General features: G+C 41.6%; 1 protein-coding gene across 3 annotated transcripts in view; it reads right to left on the reverse strand.

Moving 5' to 3' along the window:
- map3k22 (mitogen-activated protein kinase kinase kinase 22) overlaps positions 1-13052 on the reverse strand; it is a 136611-nt gene extending 123559 nt beyond the window's left edge. For 2 of the 3 annotated variants that reach the window (XM_034168914.1, XM_034168906.1), the window contains exons 1-2: positions 12684-13052; positions 8716-8718 (exon numbers count right to left, since the gene is read on the reverse strand). The gene's annotated coding sequence lies outside the window, so the exon portion shown is untranslated. The remainder of the gene's footprint in view (positions 1-8715; positions 8719-12683) is intronic. The other variant, XM_034168911.1, reaches the window with a different exon arrangement.
- Positions 13053-13148: the final 96 nt, after the last annotated feature.

The raw sequence follows: 13148 nt of genomic DNA on the forward strand, positions 1-13148 counted from the left end.
TTTTCTGGACCTGTGAGGAATATCCGAGTGGACACTATTCGAGAAATTAAGCTGGTTTTCGGTGAAAAGTTTAACGGCTGATGAGAGATTAGGGGGTATTTCTGTCGGTGTAAGGACTTCCCACGGACCGGGACGTCGTGCAGCGCTTCCAGGCACCGTAGTCGGCCTGTTTCGACCTGAAAACATCCTAATTTAAGGCTTAATTCACCCAGGACTTCGTGAGAGAACAGAGAAGATTCAGAAGAGGCCAGCATGAGGACTTTATGCGGACATTCCACTGTTTAAGGACATTTTTTAATGAAAGACGTGCGCGCAAATTCGCCGAGTCGTTTCCGTGATGACTCGGCAAATCTGTGTGCGCCACGACAGGAAAAACACCTCCGTGTTGAAAACCATTTGTAAAATTCAGGCGGCTTTTGATGGCTTTCAACAAGTGAGTAACTGAGAAATTGTTTAACAGCTTGGGCATGTTCCAACTTGCCCGTTAAGGTTTCCAACGGAGGTGTTTTTCCTGTCGCGACCCCCCGCGGTCGGGTCCGGCCCAACATGCGACTCTGCCCGCACGTTCTTTCATTACAAAATGTCCGTTAACAATGGAATGTCCGAATAAACTCCTCATGCCGACTTCTTCTGAAAGTTCTCTGTTCTTTGACGACTTACTGGGTCAACAGAGCCTGAAATGTGAAAGTTTTCAACTTGAAACGGCGAGACGCTGCCGCCTCGAAGCACAGATCGCCGTCAGGCGCCGTGGGCCGTCCTTACGGCGACACTACCAGACCAAAATCTCTCATCAGCCGTTAAAATTTTTACCGAAAACCAGCTGAATTTATCGAATGGTGTCCACTCAGTTGTGCCTTAAAGTTTTTGAAAAAAATTTTATCAAACAAAGCAGCAGTCTCTGAGCCATTCCTAAACAATGAAAAAACGACGAGAGGGTGGGCCACTCCTCACTCAAAGACTGCCCACAGGTGAATGACGTAACCGACAGGCGTGAAAAAACTCTCGCATGCCCATGAGGGTTCAAGCATGTCTGATGTAATCACACGTGATTCAAATCCATATGGTTTTTGAAAAAAATAATAAGGTCGGATACTTTTCTAATAGACCTCGTATATTGTGATTTGATGCTATGTAAATAAACTGAATTTAAAGCTAAAATCTGAATGACTATAAAGTGCATGAATATAAAATGGAAATTAATTTTTTTTTAAATCTATGTTGAAGTAAATTAAATTATTTTGTTAAATTAAATTTGAATTAATCAAATTCTTACTTTATACTAAACGAATGAATTAATTTTTTCGGCACACAGATAAACAACAACAAAGACAATAACAAAACATAAAAAGAACAAAGTACAGTCAACCCGTATGGCCAAATGGGTGAAAGCAGAAGCAAAGCTTATGAATACCCCACCCTTACACCATAAAAAATAATGTGTACACACACACACACACACACACAACAATACAAAAGAAATGTGCATGAACCAAATAACTTAATCAATGTACTCAAATTTCAAAACATAACCAAACAAGTAATAGTGTACAATGACAAAATTGGTGAACCTAATTCTTCAAATTGTAACGGGTACATATATTCTCTTTGTAAAGCCTTTTAAAGCTAACTAAGGTACCAGTAATTTAATATTATCACAGTTTTTCCAAATATTAATACCTTTGACAGAAACACAATGACTTCTTACAGTAGTATGGCTCTTTAATTTCTCAAATAATAATGTTCCTCTCAAATTGTAGCTGGAATCCCTCATTTTAAACAGATCCTGGACATGTTGAGGCAAAAGTTTATTTTTAACTTTACACATAATTTGTATTATGATGTAATCAACCAAGTCCCAGAATTTTAAAATTTGTAAACAAGCAAATAACAGATTTGTTGGCTCACAATATGTTTTATTACTGATAATTGTTATAGCTTTCTTTTGCAACAGAAATATTGGATTAATATTAGTTCTATGTGTATTTCCCCAAACCTCAACATAGTATTTCATATGTGGAACAAGTAATGTAAAATGATTAATGAATGCTGGGAGAGGAAGTCTTGTGCTTTATGCAGAATTGCAATGGCTTTTGACATTTTACATTTAACATAATTAATGTGTTTTACAGCTTAATTTATCATCAATATAAATACCAAGAAATTTTGTATCTGTTACAATTTCAGTATCATGTAAAAATAAGTTCCTGGACTTACGAAAACACTTACTGACCTACCTGTCTGTTTTATGTAATCTATCCATCTAGTTGTTGTTGTCCATTCGGCTGCTCCTGTTTTTTTTGTTTTGTTTTTTCCCCAGGGTCACCACAGCGGATACAGCCAGATCAGCATAAGTATTTGGCACAAGTTTTACACCGAATGCCCTTCCTGACGCAACTCCAGTTGTACCTGGAGAAACACACACACAGCTGCCGGTGTCCCAAAGACGTCTCCCATCCAAGTACTGACCAGATCCCACACTGCTTAGTTTCTGAGACCTGACGGGATCAAGCTGACACAGGGCAGAACGGCTGCATCCGATCCAGCAATGATCATTAATAGCTAGAATATTGCTGTTACATGTCCATAAAAATTATGTGGCCTCCAGTAACAGTATAGCAAATATTGTATATATAATTTGAGCAGTACCTGTCAACATTTTCTTATAAGATAATGTGGCTTGAATCAACAAAGCTTTTAGTGAAGCAGTTGGATGGGAAGCTCAACTGTTGAGGTTTCAACACTTAAATGTTCAATCAATCAATCAATCAATTTTTTTTATATAGCGCCAAATCACAACAAACAGTTGCCCCAAGGCGCTTTATATTGTAAGGCAAGGCCATACAATAATTATGTAAAACCCCAACGGTCAAAACGACCCCCTGTGAGCAAGCACTTGGCTACAGTGGGAAGGAAAAACTCCCTTTTAACAGGAAGAAACCTCCAGCAGAACCAGGCTCAGGGAGGGGCAGTCTTCTGCTGGGACTGGTTGGGGCTGAGGGAGAGAACCAGGAAAAAGACATGCTGTGGAGGGGAGCAGAGATCGATCACTAATGATTAAATGCAGAGTGGTGCATACAGAGCAAAAAGAAAAAGAAACAGTGCATCATGGGAACCCCCCAGCAGTCTACGTCTATAGCAGCATAACTAAGGGATGGTTCAGGGTCACCTGATCCAGCCCTAACTATAAGCTTTAGCAAAAAGGAAAGTTTTAAGCCTAATCTTAAAAGTAGAGAGGGTGTCTGTCTCCCTGATCTGAATTGGGAGCTGGTTCCACAGGAGAGGAGCCTGAAAGCTGAAGGCTCTGCCTCCCATTCTACTCTTACAAACCCTAGGAACTACAAGTAAGCCTGCAGTCTGAGAGCGAAGCGCTCTATTGGGGTAATATGGTACTACGAGGTCCCTAAGATAAGATGGGACCTGATTATTCAAAACCTTATAAGTAAGAAGAAGAATTTTAAATTCTATTCTAGAATTAACAGGAAGCCAATGAAGAGAGGCCAATATGGGTGAGATATGCTCTCTCCTTCTAGTCCCCGTCAGTACTCTAGCTGCAGCATTTTGAATTAACTGAAGGCTTTTTAGGGAACTTTTAGGACAACCTGATAATAATGAATTACAATAGTCCAGCCTAGAGGAAATAAATGCATGAATTAGTTTTTCAGCATCACTCTGAGACAAGACCTTTCTGATTTTAGAGATATTGCGTAAATGCAAAAAAGCAGTCCTACATATTTGTTTAATATGCACTTTGAATGACATATCCTGATCAAAAATGACTCCAAGATTTCTCACAGTATTACTAGAGGTCAGGGTAATGCCATCCAGAGTAAGGATCTGGTTAGACACCATGTTTCTAAGATTTGTGGGGCCAAGTACAATAACTTCAGTTTTATCTGAGTTTAAAAGCAGGAAATTAGAGGTCATCCATGTCTTTATGTCTGTAAGACAATCCTGCAGTTTAGCTAATTGGTGTGTGTCCTCTGGCTTCATGGATAGATAAAGCTGGGTATCATCTGCGTAACAATGAAAATTTAAGCAATACCGTCTAATAATACTGCCTAAGGGAAGCATGTATAAAGTGAATAAAATTGGTCCTAGCACAGAACCTTGTGGAACTCCATAATTAACTTTAGTCTGTGAAGAAGATTCCCCATTTACATGAACAAATTGTAATCTATTAGACAAATATGATTCAAACCACCGCAGCGCAGTGCCTTTAATACCTATGGCATGCTCTAATCTCTGTAATAAAATTTTATGGTCAACAGTATCAAAAGCAGCACTGAGATCTAACAGAACAAGCACAGAGATGAGTCCACTGTCCGAGGCCATAAGAAGATCATTTGTAACCTTCACTAATGCTGTTTCTGTACTATGATGAATTCTAAAACCTGACTGAAACTCTTCAAATAGACCATTCCTCTGCAGATGATCAGTTAGCTGTTTTACAACTACCCTTTCAAGAATTTTTGAGAGAAAAGGAAGGTTGGAGATTGGCCTATAATTAGCTAAGATAGCTGGGTCAAGTGATGGCTTTTTAAGTAATGGTTTAATTACTGCCACCTTAAAAGCCTGTGGTACATAGCCAACTAACAAAGATAGATTGATCATATTTAAGATCGAAGCATTAAATAATGGTAGGGCTTCCTTGAGCAGCCTGGTAGGAATGGGGTCTAATAAACATGTTGATGGTTTGGATGAAGTAACTAATGAGAATAACTCAGACAGAACAATCGGAGAGAAAGAGTCTAACCAAATACCGGCATCACTGAAAGCAGCCAAAGATAACGATACGTCTTTGGGATGGTTATGAGTAATTTTTTCTCTAATAGTTAAAATTTTGTTAGCAAAGAAAGTCATGAAGTCATTACTAGTTAAAGTTAATGGAATACTCAGCTCAATAGAGCTCTGACTCTTTGTCAGCCTGGCTACAGTGCTGAAAAGAAACCTGGGGTTGTTCTTATTTTCTTCAATTAGTGATGAGTAGAAAGATGTCCTAGCTTTACGAAGGGCTTTTTTATAGAGCAACAGACTCTTTTTCCAGGCTAAGTGAAGATCTTCTAAATTAGTGAGACGCCATTTCCTCTCCAACTTACGGGTTATCTGCTTTAAGCTACGAGTTTGTGAGTTATACCACGGAGTCAGACACTTCTGATTTAAAGCTCTCTTTTTCAGAGGAGCTACAGCATCCAAAGTTGTCTTCAATGAGGATGTAAAACTATTGACGAGATACTCTATCTCCCTTACAGAGTTTAGGTAGCTACTCTGCACTGTGTTGGTATATGGCATTAGAGAACATAAAGAAGGAATCATATCCTTAAACCTAGTTACAGCGCTTTCTGAAAGACTTCTAGTGTAATGAAACTTATTCCCCACTGCTGGGTAGTCCATCAGAGTAAATGTAAATGTTATTAAGAAATGATCAGACAGAAGGGAGTTATCAGGGAATACTGTTAAGTCTTCTATTTCCATACCATAAGTCAGAACAAGATCTAAGATATGATTAAAGTGGTGGGTGGACTCATTTACTTTTTGAGCAAAGCCAATAGAGTCTAATAATAGATTAAATGCAGTGTTGAGGCTGTCATTCTCAGCATCTGTGTGGATGTTAAAATCGCCCACTATAATTATCTTATCTGAGCTAAGCACTAAGTCAGACAAAAGGTCTGAAAATTCACAGAGAAACTCACAGTAACGACCAGGTGGACGATAGATAATAACAAATAAAACTGGTTTTTGGGACTTCCAATTTGGATGGACAAGACTAAGAGACAAGCTTTCAAATGAATTAAAGCTCTGTCTGGGTTTTGGATTAATTAATAAGCTGGAATGGAAGATTGCTGCTAATCCTCCACCCCGGCCCGTGCTACGAGCATTCTGACAGTTAGTGTGACTCGGGGGTGTTGACTCATTTAAACTAACATATTCATCCTGCTGTAACCAGGTTTCTGTTAGGCAGAATAAATCAATATGTTGATCAATTATTATATCATTTACCAACAGGGACTTAGAAGAGAGAGACCTAATGTTTAATAGACCACATTTAACTGTTTTAGTCTGTGGTGCAGTTGAAGGTGCTATATTATTTTTTCTTTTTGAATTTTTATGCTTAAATAGATTTTTGCTGGTTATTGGTAGTCTGGGAGCAGGCACCGTCTCTACGGGGATGGGGTAATGAGGGGATGGCAGGGGGAGAGAAGCTGCAGAGAGGTGTGTAAGACTACAACTCTGCTTCCTGGTCCCAACCCTGGATAGTCACGGTTTGGAGGATTTAAGAAAATTGGCCAGATTTCTAGAAATGAGAGCTGCTCCATCCAAAGTGGGATGGCTGCCGTCTCTCCTAACAAGACCAGGTTTTCCCCAGAAGCTTTGCCAATTATCTATGAAGCCCACCTCATTTTTTGGACACCACTCAGACAGCCAGCAATTCAAGGAGAACATGCGGCTAAACATGTCACTCCCGGTCTGATTGGGGAGGGGCCCAGAGAAAACTACAGAGTCCGACATTGTTTTTGCAAAGTTACACACCGATTCAATGTTAATTTTAGTGACCTCCGATTGGCGTAACCGGGTGTCATTACTGCCGACGTGAATTACAATCTTACCAAATTTACGCTTAGCCTTAGCCAGCAGTTTCAAATTTCCTTCAATGTCGCCTGCTCTGGCCCCCGGAAGACAATTGACTATGGTTGCTGGTGTCGCTAACTTCACATTTCTCAAAACAGAGTCGCCAATAACCAGAGTTTGATCCTCGGCGGGTGTATCGTCGAGTGGGGAAAAACGGTTAAAGATGTGAACGGGTTGGCGGTGTACACGGGGCTTCTGTTTAGGGCTACGCTTCCTCCTCACAGTCACCCAGTCAGCCTGCTTTCCCGGCTGCTCGGGATCTGCCAGGGGGGAACTAACGGCGGCTAAGCTACCTTGGTCCGCACCGACTACAGGGGCCTTGCTAGCTGTAGAATTTTCCACGGTGCGGAGCCGAGTCTCCAATTCGCCCAGCCTGGCCTCCAAAGCTACGAATAAGCTACACTTATTACAAGTACCATTACTGCTAAAGGAGGCCGAGGAATAACTAAACATTTCACACCCAGAGCAGAAAAGTGCGGGAGAGACAGGAGAAGCCGCCATGCTAAATCGGCTAAGAGCTAGTAGCTACGCTAAGCTAGCGGATTCCTAAAAACACGCAAAGCGAATAATGTGTAAATAATTTAGAGGTGATTCAGCAGAAGGAGTGCTTTAGTTAAGGCACGTAAAGATTACACTGGGAAACAAATCGTAATCTAGATAACTAGATCAATCTAACTGCGCAGATCAAACAGCTAACAGATACAGAAAAACACCGCTGTGCTCCGGAACAAGAAGTGATACAATACCGCAGTGAGAGCCGACCACCAGTAGAGTCAAGTAAAAAAGTAAAAAAAAAAAAAAATAAAAAATAAAAAGGTAAAAAAGTAAAAAAGTCTTGAAAAAGACTATTAGTTCAAAGTCCAAAGCAGCAGGTAGCAGTCTCTGTGTAAACAGTCCCAACAGAGAGCCAAAATTAACAGATACAGCAAAACACCGCTGTGCTCCGGAACAGGAAGTGATACAATACCGCAGTGAGCAGTGTTAAAGGGGGTATGATGGTCTAGTGGTAAGGTGTTGGGCTTGAGTCCAGAAGATCATGGGTTCAAATCCCCACCTGACTGGAAAATCACTAAGGGCCCTTGGGCCTTTAATCCCCTATTGCTCCCGGTGTGTAGTGAGCGCCTTGTATGGCAGCACCCTGACATCGGGGTGAATGTGAGGCAGAACTGTAAAGCACTTTGAGCATCTGATGCAGATGGAAAAGCGCTATATAAATGCAGTCCATTTAAATGTGGCTTCATCGCAGCTTCATTGCAGCTTACGCCTCAATATAAAATATTTGTGGCAAATTATATCATCTACGTCAACCGTACACTCCATCAGTGTTTCTGTAACACTCCATCACACTAAAGGCCGAATGCTGGTGTCGCAGTCCGAACGATGCCCCCTAAAATTCGGTCCGCCCTGCCTCCACTCATTTTGGAGCTCTGAGACAGTCTCTTCACCCAAAGCAAGCAAATAGATTAATGGGATTATTAACCATCAGATGACAAGGTAAAACCTCTTAAATTATTCTAAAGTCAGTTTTAAGCAGAACGGAGGCCGTTTTAAGCAGAAACGAGGCAATACTTGGTAACGCTTTGAAATTACCGACGCGCAGTGAACGCATAAGCTAACAGCCCGCGTAGCTGCGGCGCTCTGATTGCTTCCTCCGTCTTTTATGATGTAATAATGCTGAATTTATGTGGAAATGATTGTTGTACAAAAGCCTCAGATATCTGTCGCTGAGATAGATGATGACTGGAGTGCAGTTTTAAGCAGAAACAAGGTGGTAATCAGTGAACTGCGGCTAATGACACATGCGCAGCGAAGGCAGGGCAGACTGATTTTTAGGGGGGACCGTTTAGTCTGCGACACTGCCCAAATGAAAATTTGACGTACAATGGGGCAAAGTAGAGACCCACTTGGAAACCTCCGACAGCAGTCTGAGTGCATTCCAAACACTTGGGCACAATTGTGCAACCAGCCAGAATGTAGGGCACATGCCCTCTACTCTCGGGGGCACAGTCAAAGTAGAAAAACATTGAACGGAAGTGTTGTCTGACCACATTCTAAACAATCGGACGGCGTGAAAATGGCATTCGTGACCTTCTGATCATGTTCAGAGGGACGTTCGCCATGTTTCCGGCACAGTGAACCATGGCCGAATGTCCCGAATGTGCCTGAACACACGACAAGTGCACCTCAAGTGCTGCTATAATACAACCCCTGGCAATAATTATGGAATCACCGGCCTCGGAGGATGTTCATTCAGTTGTTTAATTTTGTCGAAAAAAAGCAGATCACAGACAAACTTTCTGGCTTTAAGAAACAGTATAAGAAATCAGGAAAAAAAATTGTGGCAGTCAGTAACGGTTACTTTTTTAGACCAAGCAGAGGGAAAAAAATATGGACTCACTCAATTCTGAGGAATCAATTATGGAATCACCCTGTAAATTTTCATCCCCAAAACTAACACCTGCATCAAATCAGATCTGCTTGTTAGTCTGCATCTAAAAAGGAGTGATCACACCCTGGAGAACTGTTGCACCAAGTGGACTGACATGAATATGGCTCCAACACGAGAGATGTCAATTGAAACAAAGGAGAGGATTATCAAACTCTTAAAAGAGGGTAAATCATCACGCAATGTTGCACAAGATGTTGGTTGTTCACAGTCAGCTGTGTCTAAACTCTGGACCAAATACAAACAACATGGGAAGGTTGTTAAAGGCAAACATACTGGTAGACCAAGGAAGACATCAAAGCGTCAAGACAGAAAACTTAAAGCAATATGTCTCAAAAATCGAAAATGCACAACAAAACAAATGAGGAACGAATGGGAGGAAACTGGAGTCAATGTCTGTGACCGAACTGTAAGAAACCGCCTAAAGGAAATGGGATTTACATACAGAAAAGCTAAATGAAAGCCATCATTAACACCTAAACAGAAAAAAAAAAGGTTACAATGGGCTAAGGAAAAGCAATCGTGGACTGTGGATGACTGGATGAAAGTCATATTCAGTGATGAATCTTGAATCTGCATTGGGCAAGGTGATGATGCTGGAACTTTTGTATGGTGCCGTTCCATTGAGATTTATAAAGATGACTGCCTGAAGAGAACATGTAAATTTCCACAGTCATTGATGATATGGGGCTGCATGTCAGGTAAAGGCACTGGGGAGATGGCTGTCATTACATCATCAATAAATGCACAAGTTTACATTGATATTTTGAACACTTTTCTTATCCCATCAATTGAAAGGATGTTCGGGGATGATGAAATCATTTTTCAAGATGATAATGCATCTTGCCATAGAGCAAAAACTGTGAAAACATTCCTTGCAAAAAGACACATAAGGTCAGTGTCATGGCCTGCAAATAGTCCGGATCTTAATCCAATTGAAAATCTTTGGTGGAAGTTGAAGAAAATGGTCCATGACAAGGCTCCAACCTGCAAAGCTGATCTGGCAACAGCAATCAGAGAAAGTTGGAACCAGATTGATGAAGAGTACGTTTGTCACTCATTAAGTCCATGCCTCAGAGACTGCAAACTGTTATAAAAGCCAGAGGTGGTGCAACAAAATACTAGTGATGTGTTGGAGCGTTCTTTTGTTTTTCATGATTCCATATTTTTTTCCTCAGAATTGAGTGATTCCATATTTTTTTCCCTCTGCTTGGTCTAAAAAACTAACCATTACTGACTGCCACAATTTTTATTCCTGATTTCTTATGTGTTTCTTAAAGCCAGAAAGTTGCCATTTGAAATGACTTTAGTTTTGTGTCATGTCTGTGATCTTCTTTTTTTCTACAAAATTAAACAACTGAATGAACATCCTCCGAGGCCGGTGATTCCATAATTTTTGCCAGGGGTTGTATATTCTGCCGAACCTCAATCGGACAGCAATCTTATGGCTTGTAAGTGCATTCTTATTGTTCTTACTGCATTCTGGCAGCTGTCCAGGTACTCTTACAGTGTTCCACCTGGATTTGTACTGCATTCAGAGGCTCATGCACACGGCATGTGCCAGAATCAGTCAGGGTGGGTTAGAGTCTGGGTATTTGGATGGCTGTCCTTTACACTTCTTATTCCCTCCCAGATCTGGCATGAATTTTGGCTTTTTGACATTCCACCTGATTTGGCTTGGCTTCTGCTCAAATGTACTAAGTGTGATTGGGCCCAAATAAGTAAGTCTCTCTGGCTGCTCCCTTGATTCCACTCGGGATTGCCACAGCAGATCCCAGGTGGAGCTGCATGTTGATTTGGCAGAGGTTTTATGCCGGTGTCGCAGACCAAACAGTCCGCCGTTTGCATCAGCGCATGCGTTATTTCAGACCACAGTAGCACGTCTGAGACGGAGACTCTTCACCCAAAGCAATCAAAAGGATTAATGGGATTATTAACCATCAGATGATAAAGGTAAAACATCTTAAATAATTCTAAAGTCAGTTTTAAGCAGAAACAGGGCTGCTTTAAGCAGAAACTCTGCAAAATTCTGTGATGCACTGAAATCTCTGACACACAGTGAACATATCAGCTAGCAGTTCGTTTAGCTGCGGCACTCTGATCGCTTCCGCCACCTTTTATGATGAAATATTGCTTAATTTATGTGGAAATGATTGTTGTACAAAAGCTTCAGATATCTGTCGCTGAGACAGTTGATGACTGGAGTGCAGTTTGAAGCACAAACGAGGTGTTAATCTGTGAACTGCGTCGTGAACTGCGTCATCAGGGGAGACCAATTTTTAGAGGGACCGTTCGGTCGGCGACACCTGATGCAACTCCACATTACATGGAGAAATGTGGTAGGGGTGAGGTTTGAACCCGGAACCTTCCACAGTGAAACCAAGCATACCAACCACTTGGCCACCACCCCTGCTTTAAAAAACCCTCAGTGTTTTTGTAAGCATATGGCCATTTGCTTTTTGACTTTGCCCACTGGTTAACCATTGCAAAGATTCTGGAAGAAACCTGAACACAAAGTTGCAGTGTCATGAGATGAGAAGAACAATGGTGTTATTCATTCATTTTCTGCCGATTATCCAGGTCTAGGTGGCAAGAGGCCAAGCAGCTCAACCTACACTTCCCTATCCTTAGCCAAGTCCTCTAACTATTTCTGGGAGAACCCATGGTGTTCCCAAGCAAGCTGGGAAATATATTCCCGCCACTGTGTCCTGTGACTTCCCCGGGGCCTCCTCCCAGTTGCATGTTCCAGAAGAACTCCCTAGGGAGATGACTAGGGGGCATCCTCACCAGATGCCTGAACCACCTCATCTGGCTCCTTTCGATGCGAAGAAGAAGCAGATCTATTCTGAGTCCCTCCTGGATATTTGAGCTTCTCACCCTGTCCCTGAGAGTAAGGTCAGATACTCAATGGAGGAATCCCATTTCTGCCACTTGTATCTGCAACCCTGTTCTTTTGGTCACTACCCCAAGTCCATGACCACAGGTGAGGACAGGAGCGTAAATTGACTGGTAACTCCAAAATCTCGCTTTCTGGCTCATCTCTTTCTTCATCATGAAGGTCCAGCACCAATCAGTCTATCAATTCCACACTCCAGCTTCCCCACTCGTGAACAAGACTCCAAGATACCACTTTATACAGACAACATAAGAGTTCAACAGTTTTTCTGTATGTACCAAAAAAAATCAAATAAGTACTAATATCCAAGCTTGTCATTTGTCACAGCAACACTAATAGAATTCAGTATTTACTAAGGATACAATGATGTTCTTAAACAAAATGGAATGTTTGGCTTGAGACATCTGGGACATGTCAACGTGCTAATAAACTCACACTACACCGACTTATCTGTGGAATCCCCCACACCACCAGATTTGAAATTTGTATTTAACAGAGGACAAGTAAAGCACTTATTAAACGCAACTATTTGCACACAGACTAAGCAACAAATCACACATATTCTTAAAACAAATCAGTAGTTCCTATATAAAACAAAATTCCAAGTTATACTGAAAACACCTGCTTTTAATGACGACTTCAACTGATTTGCAAGTTTTCTGTCCTGGCACGTTGGTTAAAAAACATTCAAATTAATCCACAGTGAGCTCTCACCTTATCTTTGTGTGTCCATGTTTTTGCAAACGCCAGTTGTTGCGGAGGGTTTTATGTTGATAAATGAGTGAGTTTGCTGAAGTTGTCAAAGATGTACGACCGTCAGAGAGAAATCCCACAGATGCAGAGCAGAGCTTCCCACAAGTCAGGCTGATATCCCGGAAACTGTGCTGAAGCGCAAAAAACGACAAAACTCAGGCCGTGTTCAGGCTGGAGACTCTTCTCCCAGGTACATAATCCAGGAGTGCGTTTACGGAGAGAATAAAAACAAGTTTTTCTCTCTGCGCACGGACACTTAGCCTGTTTTTCGCTCGTCTTCACACCACAGTGAAAAAGCTGCGCTTCTGATGTCAACGGCGACGTGAGACAGGAAGCGCTGACGCTCCGCAGCGGTGCCAACAAGGCGACCAGCAGCGACACCCAGCGGCCAGCTGCGGTAATCGGCAAATACGTTCCAATGGCAAA

This window comes from Thalassophryne amazonica, chromosome 1 (genome assembly GCF_902500255.1).
Source record: "Thalassophryne amazonica chromosome 1, fThaAma1.1, whole genome shotgun sequence".
NCBI classification, from domain to species: Eukaryota; Metazoa; Chordata; class Actinopteri; order Batrachoidiformes; family Batrachoididae; genus Thalassophryne; species Thalassophryne amazonica.